The sequence below is a fragment of the Canis lupus genome, chromosome 14 (assembly GCF_048164855.1).
Source record: "Canis lupus baileyi chromosome 14, mCanLup2.hap1, whole genome shotgun sequence".
In the NCBI taxonomy this organism is placed as follows: Eukaryota; Metazoa; Chordata; class Mammalia; order Carnivora; family Canidae; genus Canis; species Canis lupus.
In genome coordinates this window covers 17,710,354-17,728,661 of record NC_132851.1, presented here as the reverse complement: position 1 = coordinate 17,728,661, position 18,308 = coordinate 17,710,354, and the positions used below count along the sequence as shown (strand labels likewise).

At 37.1% G+C, this 18,308-nt stretch overlaps 1 long non-coding RNA gene across 1 annotated transcript; it reads left to right on the top strand.

Moving 5' to 3' along the window:
* Positions 1-424: 424 nt before the first annotated feature.
* LOC140603738 (uncharacterized) lies at positions 425-16,104 on the top strand. Its single transcript, XR_012006727.1, has 3 exons — positions 425-1,470; positions 13,657-14,495; positions 15,604-16,104. It is a non-coding gene; the product is annotated as an uncharacterized lncRNA (long non-coding RNA).
* Positions 16,105-18,308: the final 2,204 nt, after the last annotated feature.

Sequence of the window (18,308 nt, the reverse complement as noted above, 5' to 3'; positions counted from 1 at the left end):
CAAGCAGAGGGAGCAACAGGCAGAGGGAGAGAGAGAAGCAGACTCCCAGTTGAGCAGGGAGCCCAACCAATGTGGGGCTCCATCCCAGGACCTTGGGATCATGACCTCAGCCAAAGGCAGACATTTAACTGACTGAACCACCTAGGTGCCCTGGTTGCTTCTTATGTGCTAGAATTGTGCTCTTTTTTATACCTCTACTAGACCCTGTCAAGTTATATACTGGACTAATTACTCTGATCTGTGTTATTTGTTGACATGTCTGCTCCACACCAAGGCTTGAGAGCTAAGACCATGTTTTATTTCTCTTTATGAACCTAATATTACCATAGACTATGATGTCACAGTTAGCCCTTAGTAAGCCATTGTCATGTGGACAAATAACTACTCCTTACCATTGCTTCAGGTATGCTATGCAAATGGGTGTGAGGCTCAGGTGGCTCATGGAGGAAAAGAAGGAACTAGGCCCAAGATGAACATGGAGAGGGAGGGAATGTAGTTTCATGAGCCACTGGTGGTGTTGGTAGTGATTTGAGCTAGTAAGAGCACAATTCCGTGTTTCGGCTTGACTATTTCTTTCCTATATCTCTTCATATGCATATTTTCTGGGTTTGGATATAAATTCTCAAAGGCAGCAACTCCCTTTCTTTACTCCCTTTGTACAGTGCCTGACTTTATACTGCGCGTAGAGAAGAACCGGGGACTGCTTGTGCAGATAATAATGAAATTGTTAATCTGCACCATGGAGAATTTATAAAAGTATCCGTTTTTTTTTTTTTTTTTGGAAAATATTCTCCTTGAAGGACTTTTTTTTTATTTAACTAGGTAGACCAATCTGCTGGTCAAAGTCATGGAGATAGTTAAAACATAGATGTTTCAATTTTTGCTAGCCCATGTTTTTAAAATGAAGTCATATTTTCAATGATCAGATGAGCTAGTAGTCCATCCATGATCACAGTGTTTCCCAGTTATTTTGGGGATCCCCCCAAATAAGTGGCCCTATATCTCTATAAACCAGTCTATCAGCTGCAGTTGTCACTTGGCCCCCAACTCTTGTTTTTCCTGCTCTGACTTGTACTTATCCACAACTGCTGTCTGCCAAGCCCCTGCATAAAATGTCATGGAGTTGCTGCTGCAAAATGTGTAAGGAAAAGTCAAGAAAGGTCATTTGAAGAATAATGAAAGAGTTTTGCCCTATTAGATTTATTTTTAAAAATCCAACTATTTGGAGATGATTCACATGCATTTAAAATAAATATTCAGGGAGAGCTTGTGCAACTTTTACCTAGTTTCTCCCAATTGTGACTTCTTTTTTTTTTTTAAAGATTTATTAATTAATTAATTTATTCATGATAGACATAGAGAGAGAGAGAGAGAGAGGCAGAGACACAGGTAGAGGGAAAAGCAGGCTACATGCCGGGAGCCCGACGCGGGACTCGATCCCAGGTCTTCAGGATCGCCCCTAGGCCAAAGGTAGGTGCCAAACCGCTGCGCCACACAGGGATTCCCCCAATGGTGACTTCTTAAAAACTATAGTACATTATCACAACCAAGATATTGGTATTGATATTGATATTGATACAATCAAGATACGGAACGTTTCTATCACCACAAAGATCTCTCATGTTGCTCTTTTATAGCCACATCCACTCTCACCCCACCCCCCACATCCTGAACTCCTGGCAACCATTAATCTGTTGTCTACTTCTAGATTTTTTTTTTCAAATCATCAATGAAATATAAATGGAATCATATAGTCTGTAACCTTTTGAGATTGGCCTGTTTCTTTCAGCATATTTATCAGGAGATACATGCAGGTTGTTGTATGCATCAATAGTTTGTTCCTTTTTTAGTGCTATGTAGTATTCCATGATATGGATGTATGGATATACTACAGCTTGTTTGACTATTCACTTGTTGAAAAATATCTGGGTTGTTTCTAATTTTAGGTTATTACAAATAAAGTTGTGAAATTTGTGTACAGGTGTTTGTGTGGACATAAGTTTCATTTCTCTGGGATAAATTTTAAGGAGTATAGTTGCTAGGTCATATTATAGTTACATGTTTCATTTTTTTAAGAAACTGTGTTCAGTTGTAGATATTTCACTGCATGTAGGATTCTGGGAAGATAGTTCTTTTAATTCAGCAGTTGAAAAAATTTGGTGACTTCCTTTTTGTTTCTATGGTTTCTGAGGAGAAATGTACTGTTATGAGTCCCCCCTCACCCGTTGTCATATTGGTAAGGTATTTCTCTCTCAACACTTCTAAAATTTATTCTTTGTTTTTAGTTTCCATAAATTTGACTACAATGTATCTTGAGGTAAATTGGGATTTGTTGAGATTTATCCCATTAAGATTCACTTAGCTTCTTGAATTTGTAGATTTATTTCTTTGCCAAATTTGAGGAGGTCTCAGCCATTATTTCTTTGAGTACTTTTTTTAACCCGACCCTCATTCTCCTTTTCTTCTATGACTCTCTTGACATAGATGTTACATCTTGGGTTATAGTACCACAGTTCCTTGAGACTCTGTTAGTTTTTTCCATTCTATTTTTTCCAGTTTGAGTAATTTCTGTTGTTCTGTCTTCCAACTCAATGATTATTTTCTCTATCTCCTCCATCCTGCCCTTGGGTTTGGGTTTATTTATTCAGTTGTTTATTTTGGTTCTTGTATTTTTCAATTCTTTAATTAAATTTTTTTTTTTTTTTTTTTTTTTTTTTAGAAGAGAGAGAGTGAGGAGAGGAGCAGAAGGGGAGGGAGAGAGCAAATCTGAAGCAGGCTCTGCAGCCAGCATGGAGTCTGAAGTGTGGCTCAGTCTTACAACCCTGAGATCATTACCTACATCAAAATCAAGAGTTGGACACTTAACTGACTGAGCCACCCAAGCACCCCATCTATTCAATTCTTGAATTTCTATTTGGTTCTTAGTAAATCAACTACTTCCTTACTTAGACTTTCTGTTTGTTCAAGTGTATTCATACTTGTGCATTGAAGCATTTATATCATGGCTGCTTTAAAAATCTTTTTCAGATAATTCTAATGCCCCTGTAATCTCAGTGTCAGCATCTGTTATCTTTTTTTATTCCATTTGAGATATTCCTGATTATTGATATGATATGTGATCTTAGGCTGAAATTTATACATTTGGGGTATTATGGTATATGAGACTGAATCTTATTTAAACCTTCTATATTAACTGGCTCATTTTGATATTGCTCCAGCAGGGGAAGGGAAAGGAGGTGCCACTTCTTTCCTGATATGCAAGGATAGAAATCCAGGTTCCCCACTGATCTTCATTGACACTTGAGCTGGGATGGGTACTCTCTTAGATATTACTGAAAGAGATTGAAACTTCTAGCTCTACACTAGACCTCCATTAATTTGCTGTCTGGAAGAGGTAGGGTGATTCATTGTTGCTTGCTGCATGGTTTCCACTGATACATTTGGGGATGCCAGTGGTCCCATTGCAACTGGGTTGTGGAGAAATTCCTGATTCCACTACTCTTCCCCTGACACCATTTCAGTGGGGAAGAGGTGGGGTGCCTCCTTACTCTCAGATTGGGGTAGAAGTCGAGAATCTCTGCTAGGTCTTGCTGGCTTGGTTTGGGGATGTAGCCATAGTTTTTCTTTCTTCTGTGATGTTTGGCAAAAGTAGAGAGATTGTCATCTAAAAGCTTTATGTTGTTTTCTAGGCTGCCTCTTGCTGGTTCTTTGGCTAAATTGAGTAGGCTTTATTGGGCTTTTCTTTTCTCTGAAATTGTTGGTGTTTCTGGGTTGTTAGTGTCTTCAGTTCCAAATCTGGAATATATGGAGTGAAAAGAAAGCTTAGTGATCTCTCACCACCATATAATTCCAAAGTCCCTAGCCAGTCTGCTTTCTTCTTTCTTTAACTGTTTTCTTATATTATCTTTATATATAATGTTCTATGATTGTTATTTGCATTAGTAGGAAGGTTAGAAAAAAATCTGCCTACTCCATATTTTTGGAAGCAGAAGATTTGCTCTATCATATATTAACAATTATTATAAAGATATAGAAAATTTAGCAAATTTTCATTCAACTTGTTGATTTTTGGTGAGTCAGCTTTTGGTCAGTTGATGTTTGTTCCCCTAGAACTAGTGTATCAATAGATAGGAACTACTACTAGTGAAAACTGGGTGGAAGAATTTAAAGCAGAATGGAGCTGTGCTCTGATATCCTTTGGACAATTCTTGAGTGGCCATAGAAGACTGTAAAAGAGCAGTAAGATTACTTAGTATTTTTTATAGCAATTTCTTATTGTAAAGTACCTTTTAAAATATCTGATATGTATAAATGACTAATGTTAATACATTAGGTATCTCTTTTTGAGGAATAACTACAGTTTATTAGTTTAACAATTTTAAGAGTAATTAATACTTAGGTCCTTGGGAACAAGAGGGTTCACATAATCAACTAACACTGAGTTACTAAGCAAAGTGAATTGCTGAGACTTCCTTTTAAGAGTAACTAAACAATTTGGTGTGTTGACATTTCATTTTTAAGGACTTCTGCTACTTCATGTTCTGTCTATAATAATGATTTGAAATCTTAGATTTTTATCGTAATGCCAGACAACTCATCCTTCCTCAAATAATGTCGCACCATAGGTTGCAGAACAGTGACCCATCAACTGCATTTAGTGCACTAATATGGGTATTTCATACCATGGAATGTTAAACATTTTTTAAGAAAAATCTTTAACACAGTAGATTTTATGTAATAATAAGGGTTTCTGTCTTATTCTAAAAAAATTTTTGAGTAATCTAGTAGTGGCTGACCTGCATTTAATTCTCTAAATGTAGTTCTGAACTAAGATCTGGTTAATTCTAACTAGTCTTATTTATGTTATCTCTCAGTTCTTAAATGAATGAATTAGTTCAAATACTTTTCACAGAATACCATTGAGGAGGTGCATTCCTTTTTTTTTTTTTTAAGATTTAATTTATTTATTCATAAGAGACAAAGAGAGAGAGAGAGAGAGAGGCAGAGACATGGGCAGAGGGAGAAGCAGGCTCCTCATGGGGAACCTGATGTGGGACTTGATTCTGGGACTCCAGGATCATTCCCTGAGCAGAAGGCAGATGCTCAACTGCTGAGTCACCCAGGTATCCCGAGGGAGGTACATTTCTATAGCTATAGTAAAGAAGAAAAGAATATGCTGTAAGATGTCCTGAATTGGATCCAAAGATGTTTATTCATTTAAAATAAATAAATTACCTATGTTTCAAGTCTTACAGTGCAGGAGCTAGAACCTGGAATCAATTTATTATCTACTTAATGGATGTCATAATTATTTTAATATTGTCTTATCTTTCTTATTTTATATTTCAGCTTTGCAAGCTATGTTTCATTAAATAAGAACATAAACTATGTTTCATTAAATGGGATTATAGATTAAACTCATATCCTAAAACAAATTCATATTTATTGGCCACTATATGGGACGCACTGTTAAGTGATTGTCAAAACTTATCTCACATTATGTCCTCAAATAATCTATTTTTCACATTGGGCAGAAGGAGACTAATGAAAATTAAGTGATTTGTCCAAAATCCACTCACAGAAAACCAAGAGCTCGTATCCATGCAGATCTGTTTACTTGGGAACCATAAACTTCCCTTAACACTTTGTTTTTTGTATTTCTCTAATTTACTCCTCCACTTTAGTTTACTTTGTTGAAATATTTTTCTTTATTGCTGCTACATACCAGTTACTCTTTTTTATGAACCAGCTTTTTTTGAGTCAAGACTGTTTTTCTTAGAAAGCAAATTGTGTAGTAGAAGTTGAGGATATTTTTTGACAGATCTTACATTCCTTCTTTTTTTCTACCATTGTCTTCCCCAAAGCTCCCTATACATTTAATTCCTTAAAATCCTGTGAGTTTGAACACTTCTGTTCTCTGTCATCACTGCAGTGTCTCAGAAAAGAATCTCATTCCATATGCTTTCAGGCACTCAAGGAACCAAAACATGAAAACCTGGAATTTGTCATTACCCATTTGGCCTCTGGTCCATCAAATTCAGTAGCTTGCCTCCAGGAGAGATCAGTCCTTGAGTCCTCAAAAGAATCTCTTCTCTCTATTATGTATTTGGTTAATTGGAAAATGCTGTTTTTTAGGTAAAAGATCCTGCATCATTTGGATAGCAACCAAGTCAGCCATATGGGAAGGAAAATAATCTAGTGAGTTGCAAAATAAGAAATCATGGTCCATGTGTTCCTTCTGATGGTTTTCTTTGGGATATGAGGTACTATCTCTTTGCACTTCAGTTTATAGCTTTTTAAATGGGGATATCCTTGGCTCTATTACTAAGATTTGAGAATATGATGAATATGCATATAATAACTAAATCCTTTTACCAAGAGAAACAACTCTTCTGGAGAATTCCCTTTCCTGACCACCAAGGAATGTTATCGAATGATCTGACAGTTTTGACTCTCAGTGATTTCACCTTTTCTCATTTCATGCAGTAGTCCACTTGTAAAAATGTGTTGAGTACAATCATGGATGATGGCTTTGCTATAGAAATTAATTGGCCAACAGAAGCCAATGACATTGTTTCCTGTATTTGCTCTTCTAGGCCTTGTCTAAGACCAATGACTTACTGGAGAATAAAACACATTACTAATAAGTATTGCAGAGATAATGACAGGATGCGAATGTAGATATCAGCTGCATTGAGAATAAGAATTCTGTTTGGTTAGGCATTGCTGCAACAACTTTTTCTGGAGAAAACATGAGGGAAGAGATATATATATTATTAACGTAACATTGAGGTTAGTGAAAGAGGAGAGGATCTAGAAGAGCCTCTGATATCAGACTAGGTGACCAAGTGAACCATTTGGTAGGTATTTTATGTTGTCAAGAAATCTCCTTCCTAAGGACTAAAAAGAAAACAGCCTCAGTCTTTCATGAGAAGTAAAGCAATGCTTAGTTGAGATTACAAACAGTGTACTTGCTAAATTGAAGACTCTTACATGTATAAACGAATCAGGAGATTAGTGAGTTCAAAAAAATGTTTATTTCTTTTTGGAAACTACCGGAATCTTAAATTGTAGTTGTCATTCAAATACTGAAATTGTGTAGGTGCTTCAAAGTGGTGATGTCAATGAACTCATTCAAATTGTTTTCCTAGAATGAGTCAACTTTAAGAAATGTCAGAGATTTCATAACCACCAAAGCGCCTTTATAAATCCATCTTGTTACTTACGTGAGGGTCAAATTCTTCTAAATTCAGTGTGAAATTCAATCCGCTGGAGAATAGGATAAATCTTTCTAGAATGATTTAAGTAGGATCATGTCTAGATGCAAGGGAATTAATGGATTTTTTTTTTTTTTTTTGATTCTTAGGGGCTTTGCATTTCTGTGAAACTCAGAGGGAAAACGTCACAGATGATGAGCGGACACAGAACACTTTAGTTTTGTGATTGTCTTTTCTTTATCTTCACATATCTTCAGAGAATCTGTATTACTGAGAGTAGGAATTTGACCAGAAAATAGACAAAATTGAAGATGTCCTCTGGAGAAATTGCCACAAAAACAGTGTAGCTGATCCTCTGGTTACAAAGTATGGCTTCTTATCCTTCATTGGGAAGACATACATAAGGTTCATGTTCACTCATTTCAGGATAAAATTTCATAGCTGTTCTGGAGCTAATTATTACTTAGAAGTCTATCCTAGTTTATAATTTATAGATTTGCTATTTTGCTAGAGTTCAAAATCTTGTCACGAAAGACCAGTTAGTAAAAAAAGTTTGACTAAATTTGTTGGTCGTGAAATAGCAGTAAGAAGTGTAATGTTAGCCACAGAAAGAAAAATATCTATGGAAAGCTGAAAAGAAATGATTTTGTAGTGTCTCTTACACAAAACAGGGATTGTACTTTTTTTTTTTGGATCCTCTTTTTCTTGTGCTGAAATAGGCTTTTACTTATCATCATAATTTGATCAATTATTTGTACCTTTCATAATTTAGTCAAACCTTACCCTTTGCTGAGCCAGTAAACATCATTAATGTAGTCTTAAAAATTTGTCAACATTTACGGGCAAAATAGAATGTTGACTTTTCTCCTGAAACATCTGTGACATAATTCAAGGAAATTTGACAGATTAGTCAGTGTACATGATAAATTTGCATAGCATCTCAGTTACTTTTTTTAAGGAAACCTCCCCAACATTCTTCTATGAAGCTGCTAAGCCTCTCTTTCCAGGAGGGGTAAGATATGCAGGGAGGTACAGGAAATGGGTTTTTGTATACTGATTCAGACACTGCTGTGAGGTTACAAATACAACATGAAGGCCATTGAGAGCTGGTTTCTCCTGATCCTGACCATTTTGCTAGCATGTGAGCAACCAAGGAGGGGCTAATGAATAGCCCCAATCTTAAAGATCACATTCATGTGATTTAATCACCTTTAAATACTCAAAGAAAAATTAAGAGATCTAGTCCTTCTCTTAAGGTGCTTCATATTATAAAACATCATGACAGACCTAGAGATATTGGATTTCATACTGTCTTTATACTAAACATACTACATCGGTCATTTCTAATGGATAAAGCTTTAATTAGTCATGTTATTTAAATGTGAAATGGTGACCTAGTAGAGTTTTGTGCCGGATAATATCAGGTAGAAGAGAACACATGAATAACAAGATTCCTGCTGTATGGATAGAGCATAAGCAAGTCAATATCTTTACATTGTAAAAAATTTTTAATAAAGTAGCAAAACTTAATTGGGTTCATCTTTTTTTCGTTGACAATAGTACTTTACTCAATTAGGGTAAACATTCCAAACATGTTTGTGATGTGAAGAAATTAACATGGAATAAGTTTGAAATGTGTCAGAATGATAAATTCACCTCAGACAACTATGAAGTACAATATTAATATTTTACACTAGCATTACAAATCAATTCATTCTAAACAAAAAGAAACTAATCTATTCTATGCTTATGAGGATATAACAAAACTGCTATCTTCACGTAATGGCAGCAAAATGGTACCACTTTTGGAAGGAAATTTGAAAATATATGTTTCTAATGAGCTAATTCTACTGCTGGAATATTAACTTAAGAATGTACGTAGCCCAGGGGCACCTGTGTGGCTTAGTCCACGAAACATCTGCTTTTGGCTCAGGTCATGATCCCAGAGTCCTGGGATAGAGGCTTGCATTGGGCTCCCTGCTCAGTGGAGAGCCTGCCTCTCCTCCTCCTTCTGCTACTCCCCTTGCTTGTGCTCGCTCTCTGTCTGTCAAATAAGTAAATAAAATCTTAAAAGAAAAGAACATAGCTCAAAATATGGGAGGAAAAGCTGTATCTACTAATATATGCACAGCAGCATTATTTATACTAGTAAGCAATTAGAAATAAATTAAATGTCCAACAATAAGGTAGTTTATATTACAGCATGTTACATGGCTATTAAAATCATACTTATGGAGTCTATTTATCAGCATGAAAAATGCTTATGTCATAATGTTAAGTGAAAAATTTCTAGAAAACTATATACTATTATTATAAAAATTTATATGTTTATTATATGTGTGTTTGTTTAAAAAAATATTTGAAGCTAAGTAAAACTAAGTAGAAAAAATTATGCACAAGAAAACAAGCCTGAAGGAAATACACATAATTATATATTTGGGGGTTATTGTTCTATTTTTCATCTTTTGTAATACGTTTTAATTATTTTTATAATAAAAATTATAATTAAAAAGTAAATCCTACTGCATACAAAACTTTACTCCCCACCCCACAGAGAGAAATTTAGATAGAGGAAATTACAAAATTATAAGAAGAAGAAAATAAAAGGAGGTCAATTTGAAAGTTAATGACAAAGTGGTAGAAAAAGAAATATATAAGCATGAGGGGAACATTCCTGTGGGATACCAGGCAAATATGAACAGATACCTAGATGGCCTTGGAATTCACTGTAGACAAGTGAAATTTGGTAATCAGTTACATAGGGAAATTATTTTTTTAAAGATTTTATTTATTTAATTGTGTGTGTGTGTGTGTGAGAGAGAGAGAGAGAGAGAGGCAGAGACATAGGCAGAGGAGAAGCAGGCTCCATGCAGGGAGTCCAATGTGGGACTTGATCTTGGGACTCTGGGTCACATCCTCAGCCAAAGGCAGATGCTCAACCACTGAACCACCCAGGCATCCCCAGAGGGAAATTGTTTACAAAAAAATGCAGCTAAAATAGATGATAGAAGCAGGGAATGGAAAAGAATTCAGCAACATGGTAAATGGAGAGATGAGGGACCACACATTACCTGAATCACAGGCAGCTTCTTGAATAGTTTTCCCAGCCTCATCTGTGAATTTTTTTGAGTGCTGAGTAGTAAGGCAGGTTATCAACACAAAAGACTTGGATCAGAGCCAGAAGTTATCCCAAAGAAACTTGGCTGAGCAGGATCCTATTCAAAGAATTGAAGATAGAAGCCTATTTAAACAAGTTGTAAAATATTGAACTGAAGTAGTGGCCACTTGTGAATGAAACATTCATATTCCACCATTATAACTTTGGAAGAGAAGTGGTATCAACAAGCTATCTTTGAGTTGACCGTGGCAGTAAACAAAACAGGTGGCTGCAGTATATGTGTGCTTTTTGAGATTTCATATAATGATGACCTGTTCTGGAGTTTCAGACTTTTAACTATCTACCAAAAGTGTCTGCATGTAAGTAATATATTACACAAATATATTTGTTTGCATTCAGAGGGAAGTGTTTGTTGACGTAAAAGGGTTAATTGATTTAAGAATAAATGTTGTATTCTAAAAGGTAATCATTTACTCATATGATAGACTCCATGTCCTGATGATGTGTTTTATCGTATTATTTTCATGTGTTTGTAGACACGCAGAAGTAGTCTACACTTGGCTTTTTTCTCACACCACATTTGCCGTTTAATGTGCATCGCACATTAGCAGTGGAGAACACACACACACACACGCACACACACACACACACATGCATTCTGTGCCAACTCTGAACTCAACTCTGATTCCTTGGAATTTGGATTCCATTTCCACCGTTTCATTAGCACTTTCAAAATCATTCATTACTTATAAATAGCCATTGGCTTTTCCTTTTTTTCTCTGCATATTTCTGTATGCACAAGGATTGTGTGACCATTTACTCTCTGTCAGATATTGCACTAAGAGTATCATGAAATGCTACTTTGAATTCTTTAACAGTTCAGGCTGGAGCAAGGGGTCCTTCCCTGTTGGGCTGCGGTAGTTGCCTTCGTTCACTTTCCCCTTGAAATCAGTTCCAGGGCAGCCTGGGTGGCTCAGCGGTTTAGTGCCGCCTTCAGCCCAGGGTGTGATCCTGGAGACCCGGGATAGAGTCCCACGTCGGGCTCCCTGCATGGAGCCTGCTTCTCCCTCTTCTTGTGTCTCTGCCTCTCTGCCTCTCTCTGTGTGTCCCTCATGAATAAATAAATAAAATCTTTAAAAAAAAAGAAATCATTTCCAGGTATAATACCTGGAATTGTGCGTAAAACAACAACCCCCCAAAAACAGAGGAGCTTGCTTTCATAAAGAAAATCATGTCAGTTAAGTAGAGTTTCTCTTTACTATAAAACCACATTTATTTTTATTTTTTTTAATTTATTTTTTATTGGTGTTCAATTTACCAACATACAGAATAACCCCCAGTGCCCGTCACCCATTCACTCCCACCCCCCGCCCTCCTCCCCTTCCACCACCCCTAGTTCGTTTCCCAGAGTTAGCAGTCTTTACGTTCTGTCTCCCTTTCTGATATTTCCCACACATTTCTTCTCCCTTCCCTTATATTCCCTTTCACTATTATTTATATTCCCCAAATGAATGAGAACATATAATGTTTGTCCTTCTCCGACTGGCTTACTTCACTCAGCATAATACCCTCCAGTTCCATCCACATTGAAGCAAATGGTGGGTATTTGTCATTTCTAATAGCTGAGTAATATTCCATTGTATACATAAACCACATCTTTTTTATCCACTCATCTTTCGATAAACCACATTTAGAAATTACATGAGGAAGGAGAATCTTTACAAAGGAGATGCCTTGACTGTTAGTGTTATTTGCCTGTTTCTTTTTTTTTTTTAATTTTTATTTATTTATGATAGTCACAGAGAGAGAGAGAGAGGCAGAGACACAGGCAGAGGGAGAAGCAGGCTCCATGCACCGGGAACCCGACGTGGGATTCGATCCCGGGTCTCCAGGATCGCGCCCCGGGCCAAAGGCAGGCGCCAAACCGCTGCGCCACCCAGGGATCCCTGTTTGCCTGTTTCTTTCTCAACTCAGTGTTAAGTGGTCATTGAACAAGGGAATATTTTTGGCCCTGGTTATCTAGTTATCTGTCCCACTGGTAATATTAACCAAGGAATTATCGTTGTATTGTGTAGACCTGAGTAAAAAGGGCCACAAAGAGCCCTTGCTATTCCATTGATATGGGGAAATTTATTATAGGAATGCAAATATCATAAATATGGAAGGTTTGAAAATCATAACACAAAAAGATTTCTTTGTGTCCACCTCAGTGAGTCCAAAGTTTGAACTGGAAAAGAGTAGAGGCAGGGGAGATGAAATGACATTCCACCCAAAGGCACATTCCAGGAGGATGTTTTAACTCAGCCTCTCCTCTGAGGCCCTCCCCTGTCTCTGTGTTTTTACAGTCTGTGTCTTCTTTTTGTCTTTTCTTTCCGCTCCTCCCTTTTCCCTGTCTTTTGTCTTTACAAACTCCTGTTGAAGGCAGGGCATAGGTAGGGTGCTGTGACAGTGGTAGAAAGAGAGAAGGGAGTCACGGTTCCTATTCAAACTCTATCTCTTCTAATTCTTTCAGCAAGCATCGCACATTAGCAGTGGAGAACACACACACACACACACACACACACACACAAACACACATACACACACACATGCATTCTGTGCCAGAGCAGATCTCCTGAAAACTGCTGCCAAGTGGCCGCCGCCCAAGAGACTGCAGAATTTCTGGCACTAGGGCAGAATCGATGGCTGCAGCCAAGTGATTGTTGCTGAACTTACTTGTGTCGAAAGGTCAGGTTTGCGGTGCTAAGGCTGGGCACAGTCACTGAAGGTGGATGGGATTGTGAATGGAGGCCCTGAGGCGTGTTCTGCACTTTGCAACTGGTCTGGCAGGCTCCTCCACCTCCTGAGTCTGCCACAGGCCTGGGAAACACCTGGGCAGTGACAAAGGCAGGTAAGGCAGCTTTGCCAAGGTACAGTATCAACTACCTTTGTTCTGCCCAGAAAACTGTACCGTAACGGCCACATTCTTAGCAAGTGATTCTCTTAATACACTGTTTCATGATGAAAAGCTCGAAATCTTTGCATTTAGAGACATTTACCTCAACTTCAACTCTAAAATCATGTGTTATTTGACTGGATCCTACACTGATTTGTAACTTAAATAGAAATGTTAACAATTCAAGAAAACACTAATGAGTTAGAGCACAGCTTAGAAATTGTTGTGTGTACATATTTGTGTGTGTGTGTGTGTGTGTGTGTGTGTGTCTTATGATGGCTTCATAGATTTAAAAAAGAACCATGGGTTATCAAAAAAATATACGCCAAAGCATAAGAACCAAAATTGTTGAGCCATTGGTCACTTTTGTTCCTCTGCTCTTTCAGATGAAAAATAGATAAAAGAAAAAATACTGTCTAATCTGCACAAGGGTCAGAGGGATGGATGAAATAACAACTTCTTCATGAATGAAATGCAAGTCATAAGATGGGAACTCCTTCAACTTCCTGTGACTGCCTCCATGCCCAAGGAGCCACCCTTTCCTCCTTCCTATGAAAGACGAGTCTATTTGCTTCATCCTACCATCTAAGCCTAATCCTTCCACCTTCCTTGTCACATACCCTTTGACCTCTTTAGGAACTATATTCTATTGCATATCTCCCCCTTTGGTAACCTCAACCTACTTCCTCCCTTCAGTATTTAAATGTGATCTAGTTTTTCTCAACTTTTAGGAAAACTTTCCTCAATTCCACAGTACCTTTCAACTCCCCTGTATCTTTCACAGCCAAACTAATTGGCTTATGGTAAGGGGGAGTGATTTTGCTCCTTTCCTCCCAGGGATTATTTGACAATGTCTGGAGACATTTTTGGTTGTTCCAACTTGGGGAGTGGGCACTGTTTCTGGCAACTAGTGTTATCTATTTTAACACTTTTTTTTTTGCTTCCCATTTTTTCATTAGCACACTGAAGTCTGATGTCCACTAGCACATCTGACTTTTTAATTTAATTAAATTTTTTTTGCCTTTTTAATTTTTATTCTTCACTCATCTCATCAGTAAGCACCACTTGATCCTACTAGCTATTTCCTCCATTAGAGGTGTTTTTTTTTTTTTTTTTCCCTTGGTTTCTGTGACACCACACTACACTTGGTGATTTCTCAAGCTCTTCCTTCCTGGTCTTTGTTGCATATAGACAAGTAATTTAGGCTGATTCTCAAAGATCTAATGTAAGTATTTTAATTTTTTTCATAATAGAAGGTTAATACAGTATCAGTTAATATCTATGGGATACAAATAAACTTTTGATCATCAATTTTAAAGTCATTGTATTATTACCATTACTTTATAGTGGTGTAGGCACCCAGGAGTGTCTATTATTTGACTCCAGGTCTATTGCAGCTCCTCTTTTTTCCCCTGGAAATGCTGAATACTCTATCATTTTTATCTTAATGGGATCCTTCTCAGTATTACCTACAATTTCATCTTAAGGCTACTACAGCAGCATCAGTATTCATGTTATTATTAGCTTATATTTCATGAGCACCTGCTATGTGCTAAGTTTTTCACATTTGTAATGGTCTCAACTCTATCTGGTAAAAAATGTAATATTGAAATAATAATTCTAGTCCAGAACAAGCCTACAGAGCTAGATACTCTTCTGTTCCAATATTCAATTAGCAAAGATAGGATTCATACTAGGTCTACCTAATACCTAAAACCCACGTTCTTTCCATTATGCATACTTGCATTCTTTGCTATAACCCAAAGTCCCTGTCCAGAACATCACATCTCAAAGTTGTCTAAATAGTTATTTGGTAGCTTCTTATGCAGTCTTTTCTATTCTAAATCATGACTTTAAAATGTTAGAGATGAAATCAACATTGAAGCCCCTCAGGCCCCAACCTTTTTGGAATGACCAGAAATATTTCTCAGATTTCTTTTATAAAATTTTCTTTTCCCCTATATTGATTTTTGGTTGTTGACTTTGACAGGGCTTGGTACACTGTCAAGTACATTTCAAAAAATTACTCTAAAAAGCACACACTCTGATTTTCTATGTGAGGGTTTTGCACAGGAATGAGATAAAGAAGACGGATGTGAGGAACCAATAAAAGAATGGATAGAACTAATTGGCTGTAGGGCAACTAACTGGCTTATGGTAAGGGGGAGTGATTTTGCTCTCTTCCTCCCAGGGATTATTTGACAATGTCTGGAGACATTTTTGGTTGTTCCGACTTGGGGAGTGGGCACTGTTTCTGCAACTGGTAGAGAGAGGCTGGGAATATTGCCAAAAATTGTAAAATGCACAGAACAGTTCTAATCTCATTTTCTCAGGACAAAGAATTTTCAAGCTCAAAGTGTCAGCAGTGAAGAGGTCAAGGAAACCCTTTTGGAGAAAAGAAGGAAAAAGAAAGAGAAAGGGAGACTTTGCAATTTTGAACCTCTGACAACAGACATGGAGATTTCATCCAGAGCAAGAAGAAGCCCAGAAGTTTTTCTGCATTATTGAATAAGGGGATGAATCATTTCAACCAGCTTGAGCTTGAGGTTAATGTGAGAGACACAGCTGGTAGAACCAGGAGGCAGATACGTTGTTAAACTAAAGCAAGAGGGAGAGGAAATGTGGAAATAGAAGTAATTCACCTTGGGGTGATAGTTGAGACCACAGAAGTGGTTGAAACGTTCAAGGACATGTGGGAAAGAAGGGTAAAGGCATTTTGCTGGTGCTTTAAAAACATACATCCTTCATATAAATGGTATATTTTAAAGTGATATACAGTAAGAATTATTCCTGCTATGCCCATCTGTTTCAACATGAGGAATCAAAATTTGAATACCAACCTTTCTAAAATAAAGGTTTCTGGACAGATTTAATTTCACTAGTGTTAACAGTTTGTTTCTTCTACCTTAATACCACACTTTTCTATTTGAAGCAGAGGTTATCAAATTTAATATTTATTTTTGCTTAGGGTTTACATGTTAATATGATAACTTGTCAATGGTGGGAGGGGTCAAGATATTTTGCTGTAACTTAAGATCAGAAAAAAGGATGTATATAAAGAGAGGTGTAGCCCAGTTTTTTTTTTTCTTCAGTTTGTCTGCTTTCTGGCTTGATTTCAAAGCACTTAATAGTTTCAGCTTATACTTGCTAAACGTGGAAACATTGAAACACCACACCCCAGGTTGCTTATAATGAATAGTGTCTTTTGCACAAACATATTTTTATCAAAGCACCTAAAGAAAACCTGCCACACCTGTCATGTTATTACTCAGCCACACTCTCTGGCTGTCCAGTCTAATTTTGGAGAAGTTGTGGGGTAGGGAGCCCCTAAGTTAAGTGACCTGTAGCTGAATTATTTTAATGACTCGGGCTGAGAATTACTCCACTCCATCTCTTCCTCCCTCCAAAGCAAGACCCATAATCATGTTAAGAAGTTCTTATTTATGGATACTTGTAACTTCTTTTATCTGATCCCAGAAAACTCCTAGGTTGTTTAGAAATGTTGCTACTGAAGAATAAAATGTTGGCAGATAGGACGCCCACTGGTTCTGCAGAAGGATGAGTTGGCAACAACTGGGCCTTCTAAGGCCTTCAGGCACAGTGAGATTTGGAGTTTCCCAGATTGGAGGAACCTGTTTGGTTCCTCTTAACTCTCTTATAAAAATTTCTGGACTTTATTGCTTGTGTCTTGTGAAGATTCATGGCTTCATCTGCTCTGTCTTTTGAATAATATTTATAGCTTTGTTAGCCGTGGCCTTTAAAAAAAAATCTTAGCCTTATTATTCAAATAGATGTCTCATCATGCTGAATAACGCATGACCCACACATGCTAAGAATAAACTGGATGGTGCCATGAAATCTTCCACCCACGTAACTAGAAATGCATGAAATGCAAAACTGGATCTCAAATGCAATGCTCTATGCAGAAATGGCGCTTCATGTTGGTAGAGGAAACCACCTACTCATAATTCATTAGAGGGGCCTGGAAATGTCTGTGTGGAAATCTTTCCCTCAGGCCTGCTATCATATATGAAATTCTCACCATTACATTGAATGCTTTGTCTAAGACATCATTTCAGTAAAATAACCTTTAAAATGCATAGAAATATCCTGTAAGGGTAGAAAGATTAATTCAATTGAAGCCTATTTTTAATTTAGCACAGCTAGGAATTTCTTGCTTTCTTTCTTCCTTTCTTCTTTCCTTCTTTCTTTCCTTCCTTCCTTCCTTCCTTCCTTCCTTCCTTCCTTCCTTCCTTCCTTCCTTTTTTTCCTAACTTAACCCCTCTTTCTTAGAAAGCAGAGTTCTGACAAAATAGAATTCAGGAGAATATTTAATCAAGGTAAGAAATCAGCAATATTCAGGTACAGTGGGCATTACTTATGGGGCCCTTGGTAGTGGCAATAGGTAGACAAGGCTGGAAAAGATGAAGAATGAGGCAAGGATCCATTGAGGTAAGCATGCTGCATGAAGAAGCAGAGCATGCAGAGCATACCCTCTGGGATATGGCCATTAGAGATCTGTCCTTGAGACACAAAGATGGGTCATTTCTAATAATAGCCACATGAATAATAAATCAATAGCAGTAACTTTGAGTATTCTTTATTGGATTCTTGGATCTTAGCTATACCTTTCACATTCATTATCTTAATTCTTACAATGACCAGAGATGAATAAACAGACTCAGAAGAGGTAAAATCAACTCAGGTAAGAAGTTAATAAGTGGGAATAGTTGGCATTCTAAATGAGGTTGTTCTGATTCCAAATTCATGATATTAGCCATCATTCACATTGCATCTTTATGATATTTCCCCTTGTTCTCTCTCCCTCTTGTCACTCCTTCAAACTTGTACTCCAGCCATATGCTATTTTCCCCACCTAGAATGTGTCAACTTCTTTTCTACTGCTGGAATATATTTTTAATTTTTTTTGAGAACTAGGTAAAATAGTCAAATATCACCTCCTTTAAAAATTTTTCTTTAATGTATCATCTGTTGCATTCATATTACCAGTAACTAGGAGATATATAGCTTTATTCCC